This window comes from Lagenorhynchus albirostris, chromosome 4 (assembly GCF_949774975.1).
Source record: "Lagenorhynchus albirostris chromosome 4, mLagAlb1.1, whole genome shotgun sequence".
Classification (NCBI taxonomy): domain Eukaryota; kingdom Metazoa; phylum Chordata; class Mammalia; order Artiodactyla; family Delphinidae; genus Lagenorhynchus; species Lagenorhynchus albirostris.
This window is the reverse complement of record NC_083098.1, coordinates 82632814-82648126: the sequence shown is the minus strand read 5'-3', so window position 1 is coordinate 82648126 and position 15313 is coordinate 82632814.

The following is a 15313-nucleotide window of genomic DNA, read 5'->3' as shown; positions in this document are numbered from 1 at the left end:
TCTCTATCCAGCCTACTGGAAGGGGAAAAGGGTATACAGTACTTTTACTCTCATTGGTGAGAGCACGGTCTCAAGGCAACAGCTAACTGCAATGGAGGCTGGGAAATGCAGCTCCGCTGTGTGTCTAGGAAGATAAGAAAAAGGGCTTTGGAGAACACCTGGCAGTCTCTGCTATGAATAGATTAGCTGAAGTTAACAATTCCCCTCCTTCAACTGTATGACAAATGTTCTATACCTTAATTCCAAAAGGAATAACATAATCATTCCACAACACATACAGCTATTAAATCATTATGTTGTACACCTGAAACAAATGTAACATTATATGTCAATTATACCTCAGTTTAAAAATAATGATAAACTTAAAAAAAAGAGTACATTCTATATGATTCCATTTATAGGAAGCTTAAAAACAAGCAAAACTAATTCAGACGTTAGAATGTTTGTTATTCTCGGGGAAGAGAAGGCAGTGACTTGGGATGGATACATGAGGGGGCTCCTGGACAGTTGGTAATGTTCTATTCTTTGTATGTTCTGTTCATCAGGTGAGCTCCCTTTGGATAATTCATTAAGCTATCTATATACTTATGATTTTCGTACTTTTAGGTTTGTATGCTATGCTTCAACACACAAATCCAGTCAGTTGAATCCAGAATTTTGTATTCTGGTTAGTTTCATGGCCAGATGGCACAGTGTTTGGATCAAGACTGGAATTACAGGGCCTAGATTCACATCCAAGATCTAACCACGTCCTCTCTGAGAGATCTTGGCCAAGTTACAGACTGTCTGAGCCTCAGCTTCTTCATCTGTAAAATGGGCTAATTGTGATACCTCACTCAATGTCATCGAGAGAATTAAATCATCTCCATAAACATTAGCTCTTGAGGTGGTTCTTGTTGCTCTTCTTTTATGGCCGTGGAGAAGATAAAAATGTCCTGGGGAAGAGGGAGGGGAAGGATGAAGTTTGAGTTAAGATAAACTTTTTCTGCGGTACGCGGGCCTCTCACTGTTGTGGCCTCTCCCCTTGCGGAGCACAGGCTCCGGACGCGCAAGCTCAGCGGCCATGGCTCATGGGCCCAGCCGCTCCGTGGCATGTGGGAATCTTCCCGGACCGGGGCACGAACCCGTGTCCCCTACATCGGCAGGCGGACTCTCAACCACTGAGCCACCAGGGAAGCCCGAGTTAAGATAAATTTTGAAGGTGAAGAATGAGAGGTAAATTATGACGTTGAGGTGAAGGGAAAAGAGACCAAAGGCTCGGCCTTTCTCCTTCCATTCTCTGTTTCCAGTTTCCTGTCCATCTCTAAACATGGAAGATCGACTAATTAGGTGATCTTTAGCTGGTTAGTCTTTCCAGCTATAAAAGCACAGAAATGGGAGGGCAATGCAAATGTCAACCAAAAGCCAAACACAAATTACCATGTTTGATCTAATGTCAAATACAAAGGCCCAGAAACTTGGGAGTTAAGGGAGGTAAATTCTCAGTGGTGGAATTAGGGGTTATATTTTTTAAAGGAAAGAAAAGAAAAAAATAACACAATCACAAGCAAACACAAGTTCATACAAGAAATTTATGCATAACGGGTATGACGAATTTATTACAGATGTAGTCTAACCTCCTGTACTTTTTTTTTTTTCGGTACGCGGGCCTCTCACTGTTGTGTCCTCTCCCGTTGCGGAGCACAGGCTCCAGACGCGCAGGCTCAGCGGCCGTGGCTCACGGACCCAGCCACTCCCCGGCGTGTGGGATCTTCCCGGACCGGGGCACGAACCCATGTCTCCTGAATCAGCAGGCGGACTCTCAACCACTGTGCCACCAGGGAAGTCCCACTCCTGTACTTTCTAAATGAAACTATGAAATCATAGTGTCTCAGAGCTGGAAATGAAAATAGAAATCATGTAACTCTATCCCTTCATTTTGTAGATGAGAAAACAAACACCAGGGGACTTCCCTGGGGGCACAATGGTTAAGAACCTGCCTGCCAGTGCAGGAGACAAGGGTTCGATCCCTGGTCCAGGAAGATCCCACATGCTGCGGAGCAAATAAGCCTGTGCGCCACAACTGCTGAGGCTGCGTGCCACAACTACTGAATCCATGCACTCTAGGGCCCATGCTCTGCAACAAGAGAAGCCACCGGAATGAGAAGCCCACGCACAACAACGAAGACCCAACGCAGCCAAAAAATTTTTAAATTTTTAAAAAGAGAAAAGAAAGAAAACAAACACCAAAATCCTCTGTGATATTCCCAAGATAACAAAATTAGGTAACTTGTGACAGAGCTGGGGCTAGGGCCCAAACCTGACAATAATGGGAATGACCCTGAGTTTCTGAAAGACTTTTAATCATTGAGGAGACTACGTCCATTATAATCTACTTGTAGGACTAATGTATTTTTAAAAACATTTTCATCAACAAGGACAGAAATCAAAATGATTGCCTTTCTGAGTTGATTAAAGATGATGGGTTGAAGATGGTCATAAATTCCTTCCTACTCCCCCATTGGGAGGCAGAGTCGTATCTTCTCCCTTTGATTCTGGTGTGGCCCTGTGACTGACTTCAAGTGACCCAGTACAACTTCCAAAGCTGGGTGTCAAGCAATCTGCAGCTTCTGAGTTTACAGGCTCAGAACACTCCCTCTTAGAAGCCAGCCGCCAAGCCATGAGAAACCTGATCCACGTGAAGAAACCAGTGGAGGAGAACCAAGGCATTCTTGTTGACAGCCCTAACTGAGCTCCCAGCTTATAATCACACCCACTGCCAGCCCCTCAGAGGAGCCCTCCGCGCGCTCAGTCCAGACTGTAGAATCATGAGAAAATAACTTGCTGTTTTAAACCCTTACGTTTGGGGGCAGCTTGTTATGGAGCAGTAAAAGCTCACTCGAGCATTAAGTTTAAAGAGGCAACTTCATCAACTTAGTGAAAAAAAACAGTCCAATATTTTAAGAGGAGGAGAAAATGGAGATGAATTAGCTCCCTGAATCTCTAGAAATAAATGACAGAGGGATCTATTTGATTAAGAGTGGTTAGGGTAGGCCTCTCTGATAAGGTGACATTTGAGCAGACATCTGAGGAAAGGAGAGAATCAAGTATGTGAAGTTAGAAAATGAAAAGTCCAAGAGGCAAGTGAGGGCTTGGTAAAGCTGAGAAGGGTTCCCCTTTACCTGTGCTACCTTGAGTTCAGATGGTGATGGAAAAGTAGTTGGGGATTTTTATTCTTTGTCAGATCATTTATTTATTCATGCATGCATACATTCAACAGTCACTTATCAAATACCTGCAATGTGCCAGGTATTGTGATAGGGGCTGAGGATACATATGGTCATGAATAAGAGAGATGAGGGTTAGGATTAAGGTTAGGGTCTAGGTGTCCAGAAGACTGAAAATAAATAAGTAAACGAATAAATGGACAAGATACTTTCAGATAGGCAAGTGCTATGAAGAAAACCGAAAAGGATGAAATGACAAGAAGGGGCCGGAAGGAGACTTAGAACCCAGGGAAGGGCTGTCCGAGAAAATGACATTTGTATGAGACCAAAATGACAAGAAGGTTATAGCCACGCAGATATCTGAAAAAGAGGATTCCAGGCAGAGGGAACAACGAATGCAAATGTCTTAATCCAGGAATGAATTTAGCACCATCAAGAAACAGAGAGAAGGTCAGAGTGACTGAGGAAAAATAAAGCAGACACAGTGAGAGATAGACAGGGGCCAACTTCATGTAGGAACTTGTTAGCCCTGACAAGCCTGGATTCGATTTTGACTGCGATGGAGTCTTTGAAGGGTTTTAAGAGTAAGAGCTTCTCAATCTGATTTGTGTTCTTTGAATATCACGCTGGCTACAGTGGGGAAGAAGGAGGACAAGTGAAAAATGATGAGAGCTTCAAGTAGGGTGGTATCCGCGGCCATAGCAGGAAGTATACATGTTTGGAATATGTTTTGCTCGTAGAATCAGTCAGACTTGCTGAAGGTGAGGCTTGGAGGAAAGAGAGAAATCAAGAATGACCCCTCTACTTTTGGCTTGAACAACTGGGATGATGGTGGTTCCACTCACTGAGATGGAGACCATTGCCGTGAGAGCAGGGCTGGTGTAGGAAATCAAGAGTTCTGTTTGGGTCATGATAAAATTGAGAACTCATTAGAGAGAGACATGAAAATGTCAAGAAGCAAAGGGATCTTTGAGTCTGGGATTCAATGGGTGGGACACAACCAGAGGAATAGAAATCACTGGTCATGTGGATGGTATTTAAAGTCTTTACAGAGGATGAGAATTCCCATTGAGACCCTGTAAACAGAAAAGAGAATAAAGCCAAAAATCCAGCCCTGGCTTACTCCAAGGTCAAGGGCGTGAGTAGAGGACGCGTCAGCAAAGAATGAAAAGGATCATTCGGTGACATAGAAGGAAAACCAGAGTCAGAGTGTGGTGTCACGGAAGCCAGGAGAAAATATTCTTCTAGGGAGGGAAAGACTGAATGTGTTGAATAATTTTAAGAGCTCAAGTGGGAGCTGACCTTCCCATTTTTCAGGACGAAAGCCCGACTCTTCCTTCTCTCACTCACCGTATCCTGACTGCAAAGCTGTGTTTCATCACTTCCAAGTCACCTCCTCATGTGTGTAACTGAAACAGCCCCTTAACTGGACTCCTGGCTTCTGCCCTGGCTCCCTGTATTACTATTGCTGCATAGCAAGTTAGCAGCTTAAAATAAGCATTTATTACCTCACAGTTTCTGTGGCTCAGGAACCCAGGGGAGGCTTAGCAGGGCTGTTCTGGCTCAGCGTCTCTCATGAGGTGAGCATTAAGGTGTCCTCCAAGGGCTTAACTGGAGGATCCAAGATGCCTCACCGGCATGGCTGTTCACAGAGGACCTCAGCTCCTCTCTGGCCACTGGCAGCAGTTCTCAGTTCCTCACCGCATGGGCTGTCCATAGGCTGCTTGAGTGTCCTCCTGACTCGACAGCTGGCTTCCCCCAGAGCAAGTGAACCGAGACAGAATGAGAGGGCAAGGAGGAGGCTGCATTTCTCCTTATGTTTAATCTCTAAAGCCCCGCACCCCTCTTTCACCGTTTCTATTTGTGAGAAGTGAGTCACCGAATGCAGTCCACGCTCAAGGAGAGGAAATCAGCCTCCCCTCTTTGAAGACAGGAGTATTGAAGCATCTGTGGGTACATATTTTAAAACCCTCACACACCTCTATCATCTTTTCTCAATACAGAAACCAGAGTGATCATTTATGTCAATTCTCTGCCCAATGGCTTCTCATCTCACTCAAACAGCAGTCAAATCCTTACAGAGGCCTTCAGGGTCCTACGTGCTCTAGTGCCCCTGCAACCTCTCTGACCTCACCTCCTACCCCTCTCCACATTATTCTCTCCACTCTAGCCCCTCCAGCCTCCTTGCTGTTCCTGCTACCTGCTTGGGCCTTTGCACTTGCTGTTCCTCTACCTGGAATGCAGATCCTCCCAGATACCCAAATGGCTCTTTATCTTACTCTCCTTAGGTTTTTACTTGATGAAACCATCCCTGAACACTCTATTTCAAATTGCCACCTCACCTGCACTCCCTAACTCTTTTCCCTACTGTATTTTTCTCCACAGCGTGTATCCCATCTGTCATCCTATATATTTTACTTATTATCTTTTGTGTCTGTCTCTTCCCACTAACAGGCAAGTTTCATATAGGAAGGGGAATGTTTTGTTTTGTTCACTGCTATAAGCCCAGTGTCTAGAACAGTGTCTGGCACAAAGGAGGTGCTCAATACATATGTCCTGAATATTGGTAGCCAGAGGTAGAAACACCTGAGGAGTCACGCTTGCAAAATGAGAGTCTGCTCTGGACCTCAGAAATTGATCTCAATGGAATAATCAATAAGAACTATGAACCTATCTATGAAACAGAAACAGACTCATGGACACAGAGAACAGACTGGTGGTTGCCAAAGGGGAGGGAGTTGGAAGAGGGATGGAGTGGGAGGCTGGGGTTAGCAGATGTAAGCTATTATATACAGAATGGATACACAACAAGGTCCTACTGTATAGCACAGGGAACTAAATTCAGTATCCTGTGATAATCAGAAAGAATATAAAAAAAGAATGTATATATGTATAACTGAATCACTTTGCTGTACAGCAGACATTAACACAACATTGTAAATCAACTATACTTTAATTTAAAAAATAAAATTAAACAAGATCTATGAGCTCTTCCTCCTGTTTGGGATGGGGTACCATGTTCTCATGGGTATCACGCACCTACCCGTCATCCCTGCATCTCCTGCCAGGGCAGGTTGTTAAAGTAGTGTGCTGATAATGCAGGAAGCAAAAATACATGCCAACCAAAGCCACAGTGGGGCTGCCCAGATTGAACTCAAGAAGACTGGCAAAGGGCTACATGGCAGTAAGGACATCTGCCTTGCAGAGTGAAGTAGAGTAAGTCGATGTCAGAGCTTTATTTTGGCTCTTAGGCAAGTTTTATCTAGAACTAAAAACAGACTTCGTGATGATTCTAGCCAGGCTCATCTCTTTCTCTAAGAGCCTTTTCTGCAAACAAAAATAAACTCCGTGCAACACCAGGATCATGCCTGCCTCCTATAAGTATTTCCCACAGAAAGGCCAACCGTAGCAGGTAGATTGTGTAAGGCTGCGGAAGTCCCTGCTTTATTTGTTTTCTCGGAGCACCTGACATCACACTCCATGCTTATTTGTTTAGAATGGAAGATCCTCAGAGCAAGGATTTGGGTCTTCAAAACTGTATCACCAGGGCTCAGAACTGTGTCTGACACATAGTCACTGCTTAGGAAATACTTGTCCAATAAATGAAAAAAAATGTTTCTAGCCAGGTACAATGACAACTATATTTCAAGTAATATTCAATGCAATGATCTCAAGTGTAAAAAAGTATTTAATCTCTTGGAGTTCTCAATAATAGGATCTGATCTTTGTCAGAGAATAACATGAAAAGAAAGAGACAGAGAGAACTGACCCAGGTCTTAGGCTTTCCAGCCCCAGTTCTGGTTCTGACACTTACATTCACCATATGAGTATGTGTCTGTGAATGCGTGCAAGAGAGGAGGGGAGACTTTTGAAAACTCCAGGTTTTAGGCTTGTTTACGTATTAAAAATGACAACAACAATAACAGCTACCTTTCATTGAGCATTACTAGCTTCCCGACAATATGTTATGAGTTTCAGCAAGCTCAATTATTGAATCCAATCCTCTTCACAGCCTTTTATGGTAGGTGCCATTGCCCCATTTTACACATGAGGTCAAGGCCTTAAGAAAAACTTGCTCCAAGGCACACAGCTAGCAAGTTGTGGGACTGGTGTCAGAACCCAGGCCCGTGACTCTAAATCTTGTCTTAAATATTTTATTGTTATACAGACTCCAGCTCCAGCACGTACCTGAACTGGGGGAGAATTTGCAAATTACAAAGAACGATTCCTGTGGTAGCAAAATGGGTTTTTTCCTTTTGTTTCTTTTTTTCTTTTTTTTGGTTTTGTTTTGAAGTACAGAATGTTCTCTTATAATTAATTCTTCAACCATCCCAAATTTACAGACTCATACAAAGAAGTTTGGAGTATTTTATGAAAATTAGTTTTTAAATAGTACAATGTACATTTTAAAACTAATCATTTTACAGACTGCTTCTGATGTGGGAGAAACTTTGCCAAATAAATGGGATCTGCTCCCAGTCGGGAGTTGCTCCCTGGAAGGAGGGACCATCTTATTCCCTTTGGGCTCCCACGGGTAGCCCAGGCCCTGACACAAAGCAAGATCTCAGCCAGTGCCTGCTTCTCCCCTCCAGTTCCTCCCTCCCTTTCATCTACAAAATGAGAGGCGTGGTCTTGAAGGTCTCCTTCCTGGGCACATGGTCCCTGACCCTGCAGTGAGCATTTGCTGAGCGCACCACGAAGCTTGGTCCTGTCCTCCGCTTTCTCCACCCCTCCATCCATTCAGAGACCAGGCTGCTGGTCACCGGCCTCTTAGCCCCTTGACCCTCCCAAAGGCTCGGTTCAAACTGAGCTTCCCTTCAAAACATAGGTGCTTCTGCTAGGTCACCACTCTGCCACCATTTCTTGGCAATTGTGAGTGATTTAAGCTTCCCTTGAGGCCTTGTTTGACTGTTTCTTCTGCCCTACTCCTTCCTGACATGATTTCCCAATAGCACTGACCAAGGAAAAGTTGTTTAAAATCTAACCTCTCCTTTTACTACCAAGGCAAAGATTGGTTGATACACAAATCTCTCTGCAGAGCTCCTTTGGTTATATACATTTCAGGGGATCCCAACTTGAACTTCTTTTGCCAGAAATTACAATTTTTATAGACTTCATAGCTTTCCTTTTTACCCTCTGGTATAACACCAATGCCATTTCAAAGTCACTTAATTGGTCACAATTATTGGACTGATTGCATGGTTTTCTTCCCACACGAGGACTCATATCTCTAACTCTCCTCTGGAAATCAGAGCAGGTCTTCTTTCCGCTTGGAAACTGTATTCATATTATCCTTTGTATTGTTAAGATGCTTTGTATTTTTCAAAACTGTTTCTTATACTGATCTCAATAACAAGGCAGAAAAAGAGTGTAAGCTTCCCAAGGGCAGGGACCATCTCTATTTTATTCATCACAGAGTAGGTACTTCAAATACGTTGGTTGAATGAATGATTCATCTTAGAATAGAAGCCAAGAGTCTTGGTTTTATTGCTGGCTTGTGTATAGTCTAAGTCAGCACTGTCCAATAGAAGTAGAATGCAAGGGAGTTCCCTGGCTGTCCAGTGGTTAGAACTCCATGCTTCCACTGTAGGGGGCATGGGTTCGATCCCTGGTCGGAGAACTAAGATCCTGCAAGCTGCATGGCCAAAAAAAAATTTTTAATTTAAAATTAAAAATAAAATAAAAATAGAATGCAAGCCACATACTCTTTTAAACTCTCTAGTAGCCACATTTTTTAAGTAAAAAAAAAAAAAGTAAATACATTTTAATAATACCTTTTACTTAATATATCCCAAATATTGTTTTCCTATCAGGTAATCAATAAAATTATTAAAATATTTCCTCCTTTTCTTCGTACAAGTCTTTGTAATTTGGGGTCTATTTTACAGTTACAGCACATCTCAATTTGGACTAACCACACTTTTTAAAAATAGACTTAAGAGAATTCCCTGGTGGCACAGTGGTTAGGAATCCACCTGCCAATGCAGGGAACACAGATTCGAGCCCTGGTCCAGGATGATTCCACATGCCGCAGAGCAACTAAGCCCATGCGCCACAACTTCTGAGCCTGTACTCTAGAGCCTGCAAGCCACAACTACTGAAGCCTGCGTGCCCAGAGCCCATGCTCCGCAACAAGAGAAGCCACTGCCATAAGCCTGTGGGCAGCAGCAAAGACCCAATGCAGCCACAAATAAATAAATATATATTTTTTAAAATAAATAATAAAAAAAAATAGCCTTTATTTTTAGAACAGTTTTAGGTTCACAGCAAAATCAAGCAGAATGTATGGAGATGTCTCATATAACTCTTGCCCCTCCCTCCCCCAGCTTCCCCTACTATCAATATCCCTCATCAGAGTGGTACATTTGTTAGAATTGATGAACCGACAATGACATATCATTACCATCCAAAGTCCATAGTTTACATTGGGGTTCACTCTTGGTGTTGTACATTCTATGGATTTTGAAAAATATGTAATGACATCCACCATGATGGTATCATACAGAGTGGTTTCACTATCTTAAAAATCCTCTGTGCTCTGCCAACTCATCCCTGGTAACCCCTGGCAACCACTGATCCATTTACTGTCTCCATACTTTTGCCTTTCCCAGAATGTCATATGGTTGGAATAATACAGTATGAAGACTTTTCAGATTGGCTTTTTCACTTAGTAATATGCATTTAAGCTTTCTCCACATCTTTTCATGGCTTAATAGCTCATTTCTTTTTAGCGATGAATAATATTCCATTGTCTGGACATACCACCGTTTGTATATCCACTCACCTAATGAAGGACTTCTTGGTTGCTTCCATGTTTGTCAATTATGACTATCACTGCTATAAACATTTGTACAGGTGTTTGTGTGGACATAAGTTTTCAGCTCATCTGGGTAAATACCAAGAAGCACAATTGCTGGATAATATGGGTTTGTTTTGAAGAAACTACCAAACTATCTTCCCAAAGTGTCTTACCATTTTTCATTCCCACCAGTAATGAATGAGAACTCCTGTTGCTCCACAACCTCGTCAGCATTTGCTGTTGTCAGTGTTTTGAATTTTAGCCATTTTAATAGACATGTAGTGGTATCTCATTGTTGTTTTAATTTACAATTCCCTAATGACATATGATGTTAAGCAACTATTCATATGCTTATTTGTCTCTGTATATCTTCTTTGGTGAAGTGTCTGTTCATGTCTTTTGCTCATTTTTTAGTTGAGTTGTTCATTTTCTTACTGTTGAGTTTTAAGTGTTCTCTGTATGTTTTGAATAAGAGTCCTTTATCCAGATATGCCTTTTGCAAATATTTTCTCCTGGTCTGTGGCTCGTCTTCTCATTTTCTTGATGGACTAGGCACATTTCCAGTTCTCAGTAGAACTCAGTAGAAATAGTACTCAATAGTCTTAAGGGTTAATGTACTGTATTAAACAAGCACAGCTTTCAATAGATTACCCTAGTAATGAGATGCAGTCACTTCACCTCTGAGATGGGATATCCAAGAAGAAATACCTAACGGGTGCTTGGGTCCAGAAAGCTGGAGCTCAGAAGAAAGGTTCAGACAGAATTTAAAGACTTGAGAGTTATCAGCAGTTAGATGGCAGCTGATGTGTGTGAGCATATGAAACTAGTCAAGAAGAGAGTATTATTGCCCAGGACGAGAACTACTTTCAAAAAACTGCCTACCAAACATCTTCATTTGGGATGATGGGGAATATTCTCAAATTCATAATATCCTCAACTCAATCCATTATTTCCCTTCTCCCCTAAATCTTCTCACTCATTTACAAACTTGCACAAGCTGGAAATCTAGAAGTCATCCTCAACCCCTCCCTCAGCTTCCGGTGGCCAACTTCTCCTGTTGATTCTATATCCTAAATTGCTCTTGCATCTGTCCCCTATTGCCATCCCCATTTCATCATCTCTCACCTGGACCACTGCCATATTTCCTTAACTGGCCCCTCTGTCTCCAGTCAGGCCTTGCTCCAGTATATTCTGCACACTGATGTCACAGTGATCATTTGAAAGGTAAATCTGATCATGTCACTCCTGACTTAAATACTTCAGTGACTCCCCATTACATTCATAATAAAGTCTAACTTCATCATGGCAGTCAAGGCTTTCAGGCTTACCTCTCCAGCTGCATGCACATGCATCCTGGGCTCCAACAGTACCAAGTGCTTACCAATTCCCTGGTTGTTTCTCTCACTCTCTTGTTATTGCTCTCACATCTTTACCTTTGTATGTGTGCTCTGCACTGAATATTCATGTCCCCCTCAAATTCATATGTTGAAGCCCTAATCCCTGATGTCATGGTATTTGGAGGTGGGACCTTTGGGAGGCAGAGTTAGATGAGGTCATGAGGGTAACCCCCATGATGGGATTAGTGCCGTTATAAGAAGAGGAAAGACCAGAGACTTCTCCCTCTCCCCAACATGAGGATACTGGAAGATGGCAACTGTGTTCAAACCAGGAAGACATCGAATCTGCTGGCACCTTCACCTTGGACTTCTTAGCCTCCAGAACCATGAGAAATAAATGTTTGTTGTTTAGGCCACCCAATTACTGATGTTTATTATGGCAGCCCAAATGGACTGAAACATGTTTCCCTCTGCCTTCCCTCCACATGCCCTCTCTCTATCTTCCTTTTCCACCTGGGTAACTCCAGACATTTGCTTTAAGATTCAGCACAGTATTTCCTGTTGCAAGTGTCCGTCCCTGGTTTCCACGGGCCTAGTTGCTCGGTGGCATGTGGGATCCTCCCAGACCAGGGCTCGAACTCGTGTCCCCTGCATTGGCAGGCAGATTCTCAACCACTGCGCCACCACTAGGCATGCCTCCTCTATTCTCCCATCCCACTGTGTACATGCCTTTAATATTATTTGGTAAGGGTTGTATATTCATCTGTCTTGCCACCTAGATTGTGAATTTCCTGAGGTCAGTGATTGTATCATCTTCTTACACCTGGAACTTTGCCCAGGGTTTGGTAGAAAGTTCTTGATTAATTTTATGAAATAAAAGAGCATCAGAAGTGCCAACCCAGTACCCTGAGAAGGATTAGGCAAGGCTATCTCATAATCTTACCCAGAGAAGGTCTTCAGGGTTAAACTGTTGGGTGAAAGGAGGAAGTAGCCCCAGAAGTATTGGAGGAGTGAAATATTTAAGGCTAAGTGGTAATGGTTAGAATGTTTTATGGCTTTATTACGACTTAATGACCATACTAGAAAGGTCATAGTTAAGGAGTTAACACCCACCATCAAACAAACCCTGAAAAATTCCTTGCTTGTTCCTGTGTACATTTCCACTTCCTGTTGTCTGTTTATCTGTCTTTCCAGAGTGGAGAAACACATACTGCTAGTGGGTCTTCTGTCCCATTTGGCGAACCCTGTATTTTGAGGTAGGGCATGCCTTCAATGAACATTTGAGTCCACAATAAATTCCCTCCCAAGGCTTCAGAGACAGAATGTCTTACTTTAGTGGGAACCTAGAAAATTCTCCAGAACGGAGGGAGCCCTTCCTGTGGAGAATTCATCTCAGTCCACCCTGGACAACAGGGTGGGAGAATCAAAGCAAATATTTTGGACTGATCGGGTAGGGACTTGGCTTTCAGCCAGCATCAGAGGAAATTAAAGAAGGAAGTTAGTGGGTTGAAATGGGCAGACAGGACTCTATCAGGTGTGCTGCTCCGTGTGGTCCCATCTCACACAGTGTTTCCTGGTTGCCACTAGGTAATGACCTCTGTCCAGGGAAGCCTTCCTCTCCCTGCAACTTCCAGACACCCATCCCCTTCCATTGTAGACTTAACAATATCAGCACTGATTCTGCTTACTCTCCAGAGCAGGAATCTTGTTTCCTCTGGAGAAGAAGCAAAGTATTGAGAACTTGGGCACTGGCGTCAGACAGAACTGAGTTTGAATCCTGACTCTGCCACTTATTAACTAGGACCTTTGGCAAATTATTTGAGCTTCGTGAACCTCAGTTTCCTTGTATTTGTTTCCCGTGGGTGTTGTAACAGATTACCACAAACCTGGTGGTTTGAAACAATGAACGTTCATTCTCTCACAATTCTGGAGGGCAGAAGCCGGAAATCAGTGTCCAGAGGCTGAAATCAAGGTATCAGCAGGTCCCCACTCCCTCTGGAGTCTCCACGGGAGAATTTTCTCTTCGCCTCTTCCAGCTTCTGGTGGCTGCAGTCATTCTTTGGTGATCACATCACTACAATCTCTGCTGCTGTGGTCACATTGCTTCCTCCTATTCTGTGTGTATCAGCTCTCCCTGTACCTCATCACATGAATAATATCTGATGACAAATATGAGGGGCCCATCCGATAAGCCAGGATAATCTCTCATCTAAACATCCTTAACTGGGGCTTCCCTGGTGGCTCAGTGGTTGAGAATCTGCCTGCCAATGAAGGGGACACGGGTTCGAGCCCTGGTCTGGGAGGATTCCACATGCCACGGAGCAACTAGGCCCGTGAGCCACAGCTACTGAGCCTGCGCGTCTGGAGCCTGTGCCCCGCAACAAGAGAGGCTGCGACAGTGAGAGGCCCGCGCACCGCGATGAAGAGTGGCCCCCGCTCGCCGCAACCAGAGAAAGCCCTCGTACAGAAAGGAAGACCCAACACAGCCAAAAATAAATAAATAAATAAACATCCTTAACTTAATCACAACTGCAAAGACCCCTTTCCCAAATAAGGTAATGTTTACAGGTTCTAGGGATTAGGACTTAACATCTTTGGGGTCACCGATACATTCCCAAGTCTTGAAATGTGAATACTAGTTGTTTTTGTTTGATGTCCCTCCTGGAAAGCAGGACTGAGACCAAGGACTTATGCAAGTGGTCTTTTGGGGGATGTGATCTCAGGGAACAAGAGGGAACTAGGAAGAGTGAAACAGGGCAAGGGCAAAAATCAGTACATACACACATTCTTGAGCCGGTCACTCTGTCCGCTGGGGCTCCATCTTGCTGAGACCCTCTGAGGAACCGTGTAGACCTCAGAACCGTCCTGTTGAGAGAGAGAAGAGGGAGCACTTGCCCACCACCATCTACCTCCTGTTAGCCCCGTTGGTGACTCCCTCACACTCTCATTTCTGAGCTCACATCAGAATGGCTGAGCAGTTCCACAGGTAGAGTTCTTGGCGGCAGCAGTGAAGCCCCAGAGCAGAAAGTGAGAGGTGAGTGGTACAGCTGAAGCAAGGTATTGCCACGTTATACCTGTAGGAAACTGGTTGTCATGGCAGCAGCTGGAATTAGAAAGAAGAGTCAAGAAGATGCGAGGTGAGGCATACAATGGTCCTGCACATTAGAGGTTGTTGGAAGGATTAAATGCAGCTATGTTCATATCTATCACATGGTAATCACTCAAAAAAACACTAGCTACTTTTTTCATTGCTGCTATTACTAATACCTGTTCTTATATCCCTTGCCTAGCATAGTGCCTAGCATATGGCCAGCTCTCAATATATCTTTGCTGGCTGGCTAAAAGGATGGAAGGAAGGAAGGATGGGAGGGAGGGAGGGAGGGAGTGAGGGTGAGAAGAGGGAGGGAGGGAGGGAAGGGAGGGAGGGAGGGAGGGAGGGAGGAAGGAAAGAAGAAAGGAAGGAAGGGAGGAAGGAAGGGAGGAAGCATGAATGAATGGACAGACAAAAGCAAAAATAGATAATTCATGTCTTGAAATAATACTTTGGTATTTTCTCAGAAAAGAAACCATAAGTTTCTCTCTGATGAATAAATCAGGTAGACAGATGTGGGTGGCTTTTCGACACCAGGTGAATATAACAAAACACAGGGCTAGCACCCAAGATTAATGCCCTTCTAACCTAACTTTTTCATTTTTTTTTTCTTTCACTGCAACCAAAGTTAAAAGAGACTTCTTCAATTCATTTAGAGTTTTCATTGCCCTGGGCAATTTTGAGATTCAGATCTCAGCTATTTCACTCTGGCCTGAGTAAATTAGAGCCCTCATGATGTGTTGTGCTGGAAGGGACTTGACTTTCAATCCTAGAGTGAAATATTTTCTCAAGACCCATGTGCACTAATTCTGGCCTAATTCTGAGGTACAGGATTACAGGTTAGCAACAGCCTTTTGGGAGAGAATATACACTTCCTTAC